The sequence below is a fragment of the Thermobia domestica genome, chromosome 7 (genome assembly GCF_964235325.1).
Source record: "Thermobia domestica chromosome 7, izTheDome1.hap1.1, whole genome shotgun sequence".
Lineage (NCBI taxonomy): Eukaryota > Metazoa > Arthropoda > Insecta > Zygentoma > Lepismatidae > Thermobia > Thermobia domestica.
The window spans coordinates 140852790-140865420 of NC_137460.1; positions in this window are offsets into that span (position 1 = coordinate 140852790).

A 12631-nucleotide genomic window follows, 5' to 3' on the forward strand; every position below is an offset into this window, starting at 1 on the left:
CAGGTCATAGTATGCCATTCACCTTTGGAACGGTATGTACAAAACTACATTTCCGTCGTCGTCGTCATGACTGATCCTTATTTGCAATACTACAAAAAACAAGCGTTATCCGGTATCGGCAATGTCTATGTGGGCAGTCCCTATCATGCAGGACATGGCATTGGAAATTTCCTTGGTGGCTTATTTCGTTCAGTGTTACCACTTGTGAAGCAAGGAGCTAAAACTGTGGGAAAAGAATTATTAAAATCAGGTGCCAATATGATTAATGATGTTGTGATCTCGAATCAACCGCTGGAAGAATCATTTCATTAACTTATGCAAGAGGCAAAAACAAATTTACAAGAAAAAGCTAAACATAAGTTGAAAACTATGCTGGGAAGTGGATATCATAAACGAAAATGGGACGACTGCTCTCAGTTTGAGGTTGACCTTCCAACGATCAACAACATCATCAATCCTACAAAGATACGTAAATTATCACACAAGAAGAAGAAGAGATCATTGGCATCGTCACCAGATATTTTTGACTAATTCAACGATGGCTTTCTTACATCATCAATCCTGTGAATGTGTAAAAAGTGAATTGGACATTTTTTCAACGTTACCCACGCAAACCAGTGTTCTGGACAATTGTATTATTGGCTACAAACCAATTAGTTCAATAACTGAAAATTCACCAATAGAATTTGTAGTGAGTGGTAGCAGTGATGAATATATTGATTTGCCACAAACCTTATTATACATCCAAGCACAAATTGTGCAACCAGATGGTTCCTCCTTCATCAATACGGATAAAGCAATTGCACCTGTCAATGATTTTCTAAATGCTATGTTTAGTGAAGTACAAATCTACTTGAACAATAAACTGATTTCATTTCCGTCACATAATCATCCATATTGTTCGTACCTGGAAAAACTGCTCAATTATAGTGATGGAGCTAAAAAATACACATTTACAAACAGCAATGTGGTTTCAAGATACGGCTGGTCATATGAACGCAACCACAAGTGAGAACAAAGGATTTCAACAACGCTATGAACTGACAAAACAAAGTATGAAATTCGATATGATTGGACATCTTCATTGTGACATTTTTAATCAAGATAAATTTTTAATTCATGGAGTGGAATTACGTGTGAAACTTATTCCTGCAAAGCCAAACTTTTGTCTCATGACCAGTGAAAGTGGCGTCAATGCAAAAATCAATATTCTAGATGCATCGTTGGAGGTGAAAAAAGTCAGCATCAGCCCTAGTGTCAAATTGGCACCCAATAAAATTTTACAATCTACACCGGCAAAGTATCCTCTAACAAGGGTTCAAATGAAATCATTTACCATCCCGAAGGATATACAATCCAAAACTATTGATAACCTCTTTATGTGAACATTGCCAAATCGTATTATTGTAGGATTTACATCGAATGAAGCATCCAATGGAACTATTACCACCAATCCATTTGAATTTCAACATCTAAACATTAATTTCTTTACATTGTACGTGGATGGAAAAGCTGTACCTTCAAAACCATTGTAACCCAACTTTGAAGAAAATCTCTACATTTCATCGTACCACACATTGTTCTCAGGTTCTGGCATACATTTTACCAATACTGGAAATACAATTTCAAGAGCCGACTACAAGAATGGATATACACTGCTTGTATTTGACCTAACTCCCGATTCTTCTGCTGGAGATTGTCACTATTGGAATTTACAACGACATGGAGCTATCCGATTGGAAGTTCATTTCCAAGAGAAATTAGCAGCACCTGCAAACTGTATTGTGTATGGGGAGTTTTCCTCATTCCTAGAGATCGACCACCAGCGCAACATTATCCTGGACTTTTAAATTACAAGGTACGTATACGTTATGTATCATTTCCATTCACGATGTTGAATACATTACAATTAGCTAGTGCTTTAAACGGTAGTCCATTATTCAGAAATCATTTTACCGGGGTATTTGCAAGCGATGAGTTGCCTGAGTTCTCTTCCTCTGGCAATCATTGTAAATACAGATCCATCTACAAAACTAGGAAGAAATTGGATTGCAATTTATATTGATAATCGCGGTGTTGGAGAATATTTTGACAGCTATGGCCTTCCTCCTTATGTACCACAACATGTTGCATTCTTAAAACTTCATTGTATGTACTATAAATATAATAATATTCAAATGCAAAGTCTTGGTTCATCCGTATGTTGCTATTATGCTTATTTTTATTTGTGCTGTAAAGCCCAAGGAAAATCTCTGCGTGAAATTCAATACTTTTTCACAACAGTACCCACGGTTAATGATCGTAGACTACTGTAATATACCTTCCAGGTAATTTTATCATTTTTATCATTGAAAGTGTATTTGTTTTATCATCATCCATTTCTATACTAATCATCTTTTTCCTCGTTCTTTTTTACAGAATTCACAATACGAAGCTTTGCAAATGGGTGCTATGCTGCGAAACATGGAAACAAATCATCACAATCAAGAAGAGGAGGAGGCCTAATGAAGAAACCCAGCTCAATATACAAACATTGTCAATAAGAAAGAAAAATAAGAAACCAGAAAAATGAATAAAATACAATTTATGCTTATTTATGTGTTTTTATTGTTCATTCCATATACAACGTTATCAGATTCTCCTAAAGAACTGTGCGATATAAGACGAGAACCCTGGGCAATGTTTCCACCTAATTCCTAGAGAACATTGACCAGGGACCTCGTCGCGCATCAAAACCAAATCATCGATCACGTGACTGTACTACACCATTCCTACCAAATTGAAAGGGGATACCCGTCCATACCTTATAACCTTATCAAATAGGATAAATTGAGTCAATAACCAAACACGTGGTTGTACTAAAAAATTGGCAATAGGAACACCGAAACATATTGAGGTCCTGTACTATGCTTAAATTGGACAATTTCAGTGTACCCCTTGCTAAATTTTAAGAAGGTTGCAACAATATACGTTTTATCAGGACCACAACATCTACAACATTTCACAGTTTCAGTCATTTTCATCGAAATCCAGAATATCACTCTCTTCCCCTGTTTTTAAAAAAGTGGCCCTGTAGTGGCCAAATGGTCGGTGATTCGTAGTTATGCCCATCAAGACATTTTTTCAGGATCACAATATCTAAAACATATCACGCTTATAGTCATTTTTACCGAAAGAATCCCGTTATCTTCAGCTGTTTTCAACAAAGTGCCCCTGTATTGGCCAAACATTCAGTGCCTTGTGGTTGTGCCCGTTGAGATTTTTCTTAGGAACAAAATATCTACAATATATCGCGGTTTCAAGAAATACCGTTTCTACATAACTCCAATTTGCGTAAGGATTGTGTGGAGTCCATTGTCATTTCGAATTGGCCCATTGCCCCTGTAACGCTTTTTGTCCGCAAAAACAACAAAACACGTATTTCCAACTTTGAAGTCATCTTTGCATCAGCAGAGTTTCGTTTCTTTAATGTGACCCTTTTAGTAAAGGGGACTGTTTTTTGAAAAGTGGCCCTTGTCCCACTTAACCTATTTTCCGAAAGAAACAAAACAGCACGTGCCGATTTATTTTCGGTCTAGTATATATGTGCCAACTTTGCAGACAATCAGATGTAGAGAGTCCCATGTGAAGCTACCCCCTTTACAGTTTTACTTTTTCGAATTGACGGGTTTTTGCTCAAAAGTCTTCAATTGCAAATTGAAACTCAGAACACCTGAAACCACTAAGGATCAGTACGAGTCGAGTCAGAGGTAACTTTCCCGATCGAGTTGCGAGCCAATTCAATGTTTTTGAGGTTAAATTTGGAGTCGAATCGAGTTTGATAATTAATTCGTCCGTGCAGCTCGTTTTCACTGGTTTGAAATCAGTAATCACCTGATTATTTGGAAAATGAAAGCTATAAGAAACGTAAGCAGTAATGTGGAACATTTTTAAAGTTGTTCACATAGAGGGGACAATCCTAGCATCCAAACTTGTTTCGATAACGAGAAGAGAAAAAAATATGAGAAGACAGCCTCGTGAAACTTGTCTTGTGTGCATGGATATCAGTATTTAGTTACTATCAAGGTAAAGACGGTCATGGTCAAATATTTCAGCCCAAGCCGAAGTCCAACCTGTGCCGATAAGTTTTGGACGTGTTTGGCCGGCACACAATAAGTTTTAACCTTTTTTGGCCCAAGCCTGAATACATGTTTCTTCGGAACTCAAACCGGGAGCCTCGTGAATGACATCTTTGTCTCCTAAACTTTTCGACCACCGAAGTCACCAGTCAACCAGTAAACAAATACTGTACCTTTTAGTATTCACAGAAAAAAGCAGCCCATCTTTCATCTTAATACGCGGTGTTATAATAGCAAAGAACAAAGATAGGAGGATATATGAAAGAAAATCAAATCAAATCTTTGAGTTTTACGTCCCACGATTATCCCGGTTAGGGTAAAGCAAACGGTCATTTTAAGAAACGAATGAAAGGTTTCGAATGAAGAAAGTGGGAAGAAACGGGAGAATACGGAGAAAACCCAAGCATACGGTGTTTGTCCAACAAGAAGTTAACTTGACGCTAGCTGCGACCAAACCAGGGACTACATGCTTCAGAAGTGAACGTTCTACCACCGCGCCACCGCGGCCTGATACATACAAGAGAAGTTAAAAAATGAAAGAAAGGAAAGATCTTTTCAATTTTCTTCTTGTTCTTGTTCTTCATATTATTATTATTAATATTACTTTATTATTATTATTATTATTATTATTATTATTATTATTATTATTATTATTATTATTATTATTATTATTATTATTATTATTATTATTAATGGTATAGAAATCATAATTGCAGTGCAGTGAGCATTAAAGTCCTGTGTGATCCTTTGTACTCTTGTGCCTCACATTCTTCCAGAGAACTTAAAACACACAGAATTTGCTTCGTTTTGAGTGGACTCGACTTCAGTTGGAGAAAATTTTTCGCTTCGAGTAACATTTCAAATAAAACTCGCTCCAACTTGCCTATGCCCATCTCCAGAAAGCAGGATCAGTAATGTCGCACAGAAATATGGGTGAATAAACATGTATTACTCACATTCAGTTTGCGCGTGTTAACAAATAAACAAGATTTTCATTACCTTCCTATTTTTGTGCATGTATAACGCATTCTACTTAACTTTTATCATTTTTTATGTTCAAAGTAATTATTCATTTTTCAATAATTGTAAATATATAAGTTCAGTATTTCACCGTGAATAGAGGCAAGTAGAAGTGTTTTTGTAACAAAGAAATAACAACATGAAATGTAAACTATCTTTAAACCATCTGGAAACACCGGTAGCCAGAATTTTAATCTGGATAAGGGATTTATATATCTTTTTTTTTTTTTTTTTTAAAAAAAAAAAAGATGTCAATCTCAGCAAAATGCAGAAGTCTTTTAGTCTGAGAGAAACAGGGAATGACATCTCTAATTTCTAGTTCTATTAATCTTGTAACTCAGAGTGTGGAAAAAGTACTGATTGAAATAAGGACAATGGATTATGGTTATTTTGTAGAACATTGTACTTTAATAACACAGGAATTTCATCTTCCGGTTTGCTTAGCTGTGAGAAGTTATAGAGTATTGCTACACTATGTAAACTTTGTGTACTTTCGCTGATTTTTTGTGACATCAGAAACAGAAGTAAAATGTAAGTTTCAGTAATAGTTTTCTATTAACAATATAATGTTTTTGATTAAATTATGTAATAAAAAACTTGTTACGTACAGACTCTTTAGTTTCCTTTTCAGGTAATCCGTTTCACGAACTAACAGTAACCAACACAGCCAAAGGATGCCCTAATGTCCACGGAAAAATATCCCCAGAATAATCCTCATACCGGGATGAAGAAAGGTTATGAGGAACGAAAATATTGTTCCGACACCACTTAACTGTCGGGATAGAAACGAGAGGCACCTAAAAGTTGGATAACAATACCAAATTCATAGCAACAAAGCACATGCTAAATGGGGGTGACTCCACCACTAGTCTTAGGTGACTAGAACCAAGAGCAAAATTATACAAGGTAGTGAATATAAATTTAGTGTTAAAATAAATTGAAAATGACCAATGCATTTTTCATTGAGCAATAAGGGCGTTAAGAAATAAGTGCTAGAGCAAAGTAATAGCAACTAATTTTGAACAGTCTCACCCTAATTCGAAGTACTTCCAATCTCCTCCCTCTTACTCATAGGTGATGTTTAAGCGCTGTTCTCGAAGTTCCAGTGACATGCAGGTTGGGTTGTCTTGATGATCTCCATGCTGAAAACTTGTCCGACAAACATCCGTGGCATTGAATGCCGGATCCAAAGGCAGGGAGACTCCAATGTGTTTTGCGTCGTGGTTGAGATCCAAAGACCAAGACCGTGCTCTCTCAATTGCTTTTGACCTGACTGTCAGTCTGACGTCAGAATGAGATGATGGTGACACCACAAAATTTCCTGAGCCTGGTCGATTACCCAAAACTGACATTGACCAAGTCCATGTTTCTACATGTCGTCGACTAAACACAAAGTTCTCAAACTTGCTCCTGAGATTGCTAACGTTGTCAGGTAAATAAACCAAAAGGAGACTCACCTGAGTCAAAGTACTTACTTCTATATTCATTACTTCCTTGTTGTAACATCGTGTCGTGGGTAAACGAACAAAACGGACAATGTCTTGCAGTAGCCTGACTATGAGGGCCAAATGAGGTCGAACCAATTGAGAGAAGCAATTGATCTAACAAAGCAAATTAAAAGCGTCGTGTGTGAGACTGTTAAAGGGTGAAGGTTCTGAAGGTCGCTATCACTGTTTATTACAAATTACAAGTACAAAGACTTCCTCAATAACATCAAAGCAATAGTTCATTTATCTTTCGATGTAAAGTCAGCTAGCGACGTACAATAGAATATTGGTGTTAATAACATCAAGAAGAGAACTATTGAAGGCTGCTTGGCTTCCATTGATGGCTGGTTGAATTTCCACATGAAATAAAGATGTCCTAGCTTGTCCTTACCATATATCCCGTAACAATAGGATATACGCAGGATATCCATGGGTTTGTGAGGAAGTATGACTACTTTTATTTTAACATTTTTTCGTGTTGAAACTTTTGTTCGGGTTCACACCTTTAACCCTCAATCTTGGGTACGGAAATGGAAGAACACATTTAGATTTTGACTGCTTATTCCAGTATGTTTCAAGCATCACTTCTCGGATCAAGGCCTGTACGATATGCCAATATATCGATATCGTCGATATTGATATTGACATATATCGACATTTGATATCGCAAATATATCGTCATCGATATATGAACATCCTAAATTTTCGATATCGATTTCCTGGGTGGGGGGGAAATATAGGGAGTCCGTAAGACTTGCGATGAATGAAGAAATAAAACTGAATTTTTACAATAATGTCCTCTAATGGCAACTTCTTTATTACCGAAAATTGCAATGTAAATAAATCCACTTGCAAATTTTGCAATATTTATATTGTAATTTCTTAGCCGAAAGAACTTTTCTGTTCCCTAAACAAAAGAAACAAAAAAGCACCTGTCAAAAGCAAATGCTTCCAACTTTGACCTAGAATTTATCATAAGAAATGATATTGTTCTTGTCTGTCGCCCTTTGGGACCATTCATTGACAAAATGTGGACACATGTTCGCTATATGCACTCACGCTCTTAAGCTGAGTCAGAGATTTATAAAAGGAAACGAGTTTTTAATAATAATAATAATAATAATAATAATAATAATAATAATAATAATAATAATAATAATAATAATAATAGTAATAATAATAATAATAATAATAATAATAATAATAATAATAATTATTATTATTATTATTATTATTATTATTATTATTATTATTATTATTATTATTATTATTATTATATCAATTTAGTTTGCAACTAAGGTTCCCTCTCTTTATCTTGCATGGAAGGCCCTCAAGTCTGCTACGCCACTAGTGTCCCTTATTCTGTGTTTGTCTCTCTTTCTGTTTCGTGGGGATGTTTGTTTTTGTGCTGTTAGACTTTTATGTTAAACCTTTACATTACGTAGCTTTTTTCTATTCTTGCGAGTTTTTTGGGGGGGAAGGGGAAGGAGAGAAACTGCTTTCTTCCTATGTCAATTTCTTGCCATTCATCTTGTTTAAACTACTTAACTACGATCATTTTGTAACTTTTTATGTCATCCATTGCCCTTGCGATGAGAAAAACGTTATTCTTAAACAAATATTTTATCCCTTATCTGCAGTTTGCCACACTTATATCAGTTTGCCACCCAGAGGTTCCCGGCTCCCACAAAGGGTTCAGACGATGCACTTTGGTAATTCGATGTTCTAATTTTTGTTTCGGAAGAAACAGCAATTGCCTTTTATATATTCTACTTGAAAACAAAATATAGCACTTAACAATTCCTAGACAAGCTGTATTCGCGAATATCGTCTTTGTTCTAATAAGGTGTATGCATTTTGGGGGTATGGAAATCGAGTTTACCAGAAATCCCTACTCTTGAAAGGAACGGAAAGAAAGGGATTGAGAACCTATATGTATATGGTGACCTTCAAGTTATTGTTCTACTGTTTGACATAGCAATGATCACAGTGTTCATTTGTCTTCTTTGGCCCAAAGCCTTTGCAGACAGCTATTCACTATTGAAAAGAATCAGTTTCTTCCTGATCACAAAAGAAATTCCGAAAAAAAAATACTTTAACTTATTTTAAGGATTAAGACTAAATGGACATCTTTGAACCCAGGAAATCATTGATCTCGATTTAAAAAAAAATCAACAAGTGAACTGTCATAATCTATTTTGAATCATTCACTGCCGTTCTCAACAAAATTAACTACAACAAGAAACCTCGGTTTAATACCATCCATTTGTAGCCGCATTTGGCATCAAAGAAAGCAGCGGTCAATGGATTTCGGTAAATGCTCAACAGCTAATTTAGTTTGCTTAACCTACAAAAAGAGGGCTAGGAAATAAAAATAAAGATATTTCTTTGTAATTTTAGTTTCATTAATATGAAAAATATTTGAGAAAGAATTGTTAACAGGAGAGGGTGGAAAGCAACAGTAAAGAGTTGTAGCGTGTGACTATATCAAAGCAATCGCTGGTGTTTGATCAGTTAAAGTAGATCAGAAGATTTACTTCAGTTAGAGGTGTTCAGGTTGTCGAAATAAGAACTTACTTTGCAATTGGAAAATGTCGTAAAACGTTTTACAACAGTGGTTAAAGTGGATAAAAGACAATTGTGTTAATTTCGTTGAGGAAATTGTGCAATCAAAGAAACCAAAAAAAAAAAAAAAAAAAAATTAACAAGCAGAAAAATTTAAACAAGATATTAATTCACAGAAAGACTCGAAAAACGCTGAAGAAAAGTAACTGGAACGAAAAGAAAGACAGCAGTGCTGCTAATTTTGGCGAAGAAAGTGTCCAAAAACAGCAATCGCAAAACAACGAAGGAATATCTAAAGAAGCCCGCATTTCAGAGAAAGATATATTATTATTCATATTATTATTCATATTATTATTATTATTATTATTATTATTATTATTATTATTATTATTATTATTATTATTATTATTATTATTATTTAAACTAAACATTCTGGCTCTACAAACGCATATCTATCTATCTATCTATCTACCTACCTACCTATATATATATAATGCCTCCCAACACTAAGGCCCCCAAACAAAAATCCTGGCTTCCTGCTGACTGAGCCAACTACCCCATTCATTATAGTAGGTGAACGAATCCTTTTAGCATACTTAGCATTCCCGATGTCCACAACAAACTCACTTATACAAGGATCAAACCATGGGGACCTCCGCAACAAAAAGTGAACGCTATACTACTGTGTCACTGTACCCCCTCTTCATTATATTCAGTAGGTAAAGGTTTCCTTTTAGTGTACATAGCATTTGTGATGTCTAGCACTAACTTACTTAGCCAGGACACAAAACAGGATACCCTAACTGAGCTAACTTTTATGTCTGATATAGGGAAGTAAGTTGTTTTTTTTTTTTTATCAAAGGAGAAAGAAAAATCTCTAGGAACAAATATCACTGAGCCATCGTACCCCATTATATTCAGTAGGTGAACGATTCCTTCTAGCGTGCATACCATTCTGAATGTTCACCATAAAATTACTTAGCCAAAGATAAAAAAATGGAAAACTCCGCAACAAAACATAAACTCAATACCACTTAGGCACTGTACATCCCCTTCATTATATTCGGTAGGTGAAGGTTTCTTTTTAGTGTACATATCATACCCGATATTCACCAGAAAATTACTTTGCCAGGAATCAAACCAGGAAAACCTCAACATAAGGAAACAAGTTTGTTCTACTAAATAAGAAAATATTGATTGATATGAATATGTACGTGGATTTTGCTTCAAGTGAGTTTTTTTAATGAAGGAACAAATCTGTAGAATCTTCCCGTTTTACTCTACTGTCTAGCACGCTTGACTTCGATTCACGTGGTTCCGAGTTCGATTCCCTGAAAATACATCCGAAAAATGGTACACAATCATCATGTGCGTATGATTTCTATGGGTACTCCCGTCCGCTCCCTTCCACTCTTCTAACACCGCAACAAAGGAGGCACAGTGACTCAGTGACAGAACGTTCATATTGCATTTTATTTTTTAATGTCTCTTTGTTCAGCTCACTAAGATTTATCATTTGATATATATCCTTTCATATGATTTGAGATATATATATATATATCCAAAGCCAAAACACACTCATCTACATTCATAAGGTTGTAATGTTTTTATAAGTTTGAGTATCGGTTTCCCCTACCATGGCTGTGTTTGTACACTGTCAAATAATTCATCCCTAATTGCTTCTATAAGGTTTTGTTTGCAAAATACTTTCATATCAAATTTTGATATTTCACCATCAATGTTCATATCACCGTTTTCACTACCAAGAGACACACTTGAAAAACTGAGAACCATTCTATTAATAATAATCTTTTCATCCGCATATATATTAATTGTAGCAAGTCCTCTACATGTAAGACTCGGCAATTGTACATGATTGCGAATAGTATTTGTACAGAAGTCAACATAATCACGTAGCACAACCGCAAGCCTTACTGTTTTTACATGTTCAACACACGGTAAAATTTCCAACAAATAAAACTAAAATTGAATTTAAGTACACTCCGTTTCGAGAAGCATGAAGTGCCTACTTCCTCTAAAATAGGTTTTATTTCTTGTTATTTTAAATCTGTATTTCAGTAAATTTTAAATTTAAATTTTATTATTTGAACTAAATACGGTATTTCACCATTCTAACATTTTCCTTTCAATTCTATTTTATTAATAATAACATTTACTTGTTAGTAATATTCAATGATGAATTTTTGTCCTCATTAGAAAACATTAATCCTTATTGTATTCTCCTGTAAAATATCTTAGAATCAGCAAATATTTGTATGAAATCAATTAGGTAAAAATGAATTATCCTTCTGTATTTTTAAAGCCTCTTGAATTTGATTACTTGTAGTGTAATCGATCATTCTCAAATATGTCTTTATCAAAATAGTTATTATTCTAGTCTTTGACTGGATTTAGAATAGTTACATTAGTTGTTGTTTCCAAGCCTTCGGTTCGCTATACATTATAGGCCATAATCGTGCCTAAATAAAAGCTCTAATCGGTTATATTAAAAATGTTTATTTACTTTTTGTTTGCTCACATTCTTACATTCTGTACACAAGTATTAATGCCTGAATGTAAATGTATTAGTTCATGCAAAAAGGGTCCAGTCAATAAAATGGCGAAATGAAGGAAATTGAGTTAACATCGAATTTTTGTCCATATTGGGTACACCTATGTTTCTGTGCATAAAGAGCTTCACTTTCATTGGTCTAACATTTTATAAGCAGATGTCAACTTCGATTATTCTAGGCAGCATGGCCTTGAGTCAGTGACTGAAGGCCTTACTGCATAGAGAATTATATTTGTTTTATATGTTAATGACAATAACTATTGATTTCGTCCCATTCGTTTGGTAGACTTGCAACGTCTGGAACCGGGGAAAAACATCGACTTAATATAGTTTTGTGTTAAAGAGTGAGAAAAAAAAAAACTAAATAAAATTACATGCATACATGGCTTCGCCTATAATTTATATGAAAGAAGGGTTTCAGTCCACAGTGGAATCAATTTTTGTTAACATGCCAATGAGCATACACATGGTATTCCTATTACTTTCAATTAATGTCATTTTTATCTACATTGAATAAATTAGTTTAGTTTGATTTTATAGTTTCAAAACTGCAATGTGTTTCTTATTTTCCTCAAAACTAAGTTTGTTTGACTGGAGTCCTTTTGGCATTAACTAATTCAAATATAGTCACGACACTTATAATAATAGCCAGTAAAACAAGTTCGAACTCAGTATTATCACTACACATTTTAAAATAATTAAATTGAAACATCAGAGTTTAATCTGCGATAAATTCTCACAATGTATAGCAATTGAAACAATCAAATCTCGATACTTAAATCTAAATGTGGTTTCAACCTTGCCCTACCTCGAAATAGTAAAATCAAGACAAAACGAAATGAAATCTTTACGTTTTATGTTTCACGATT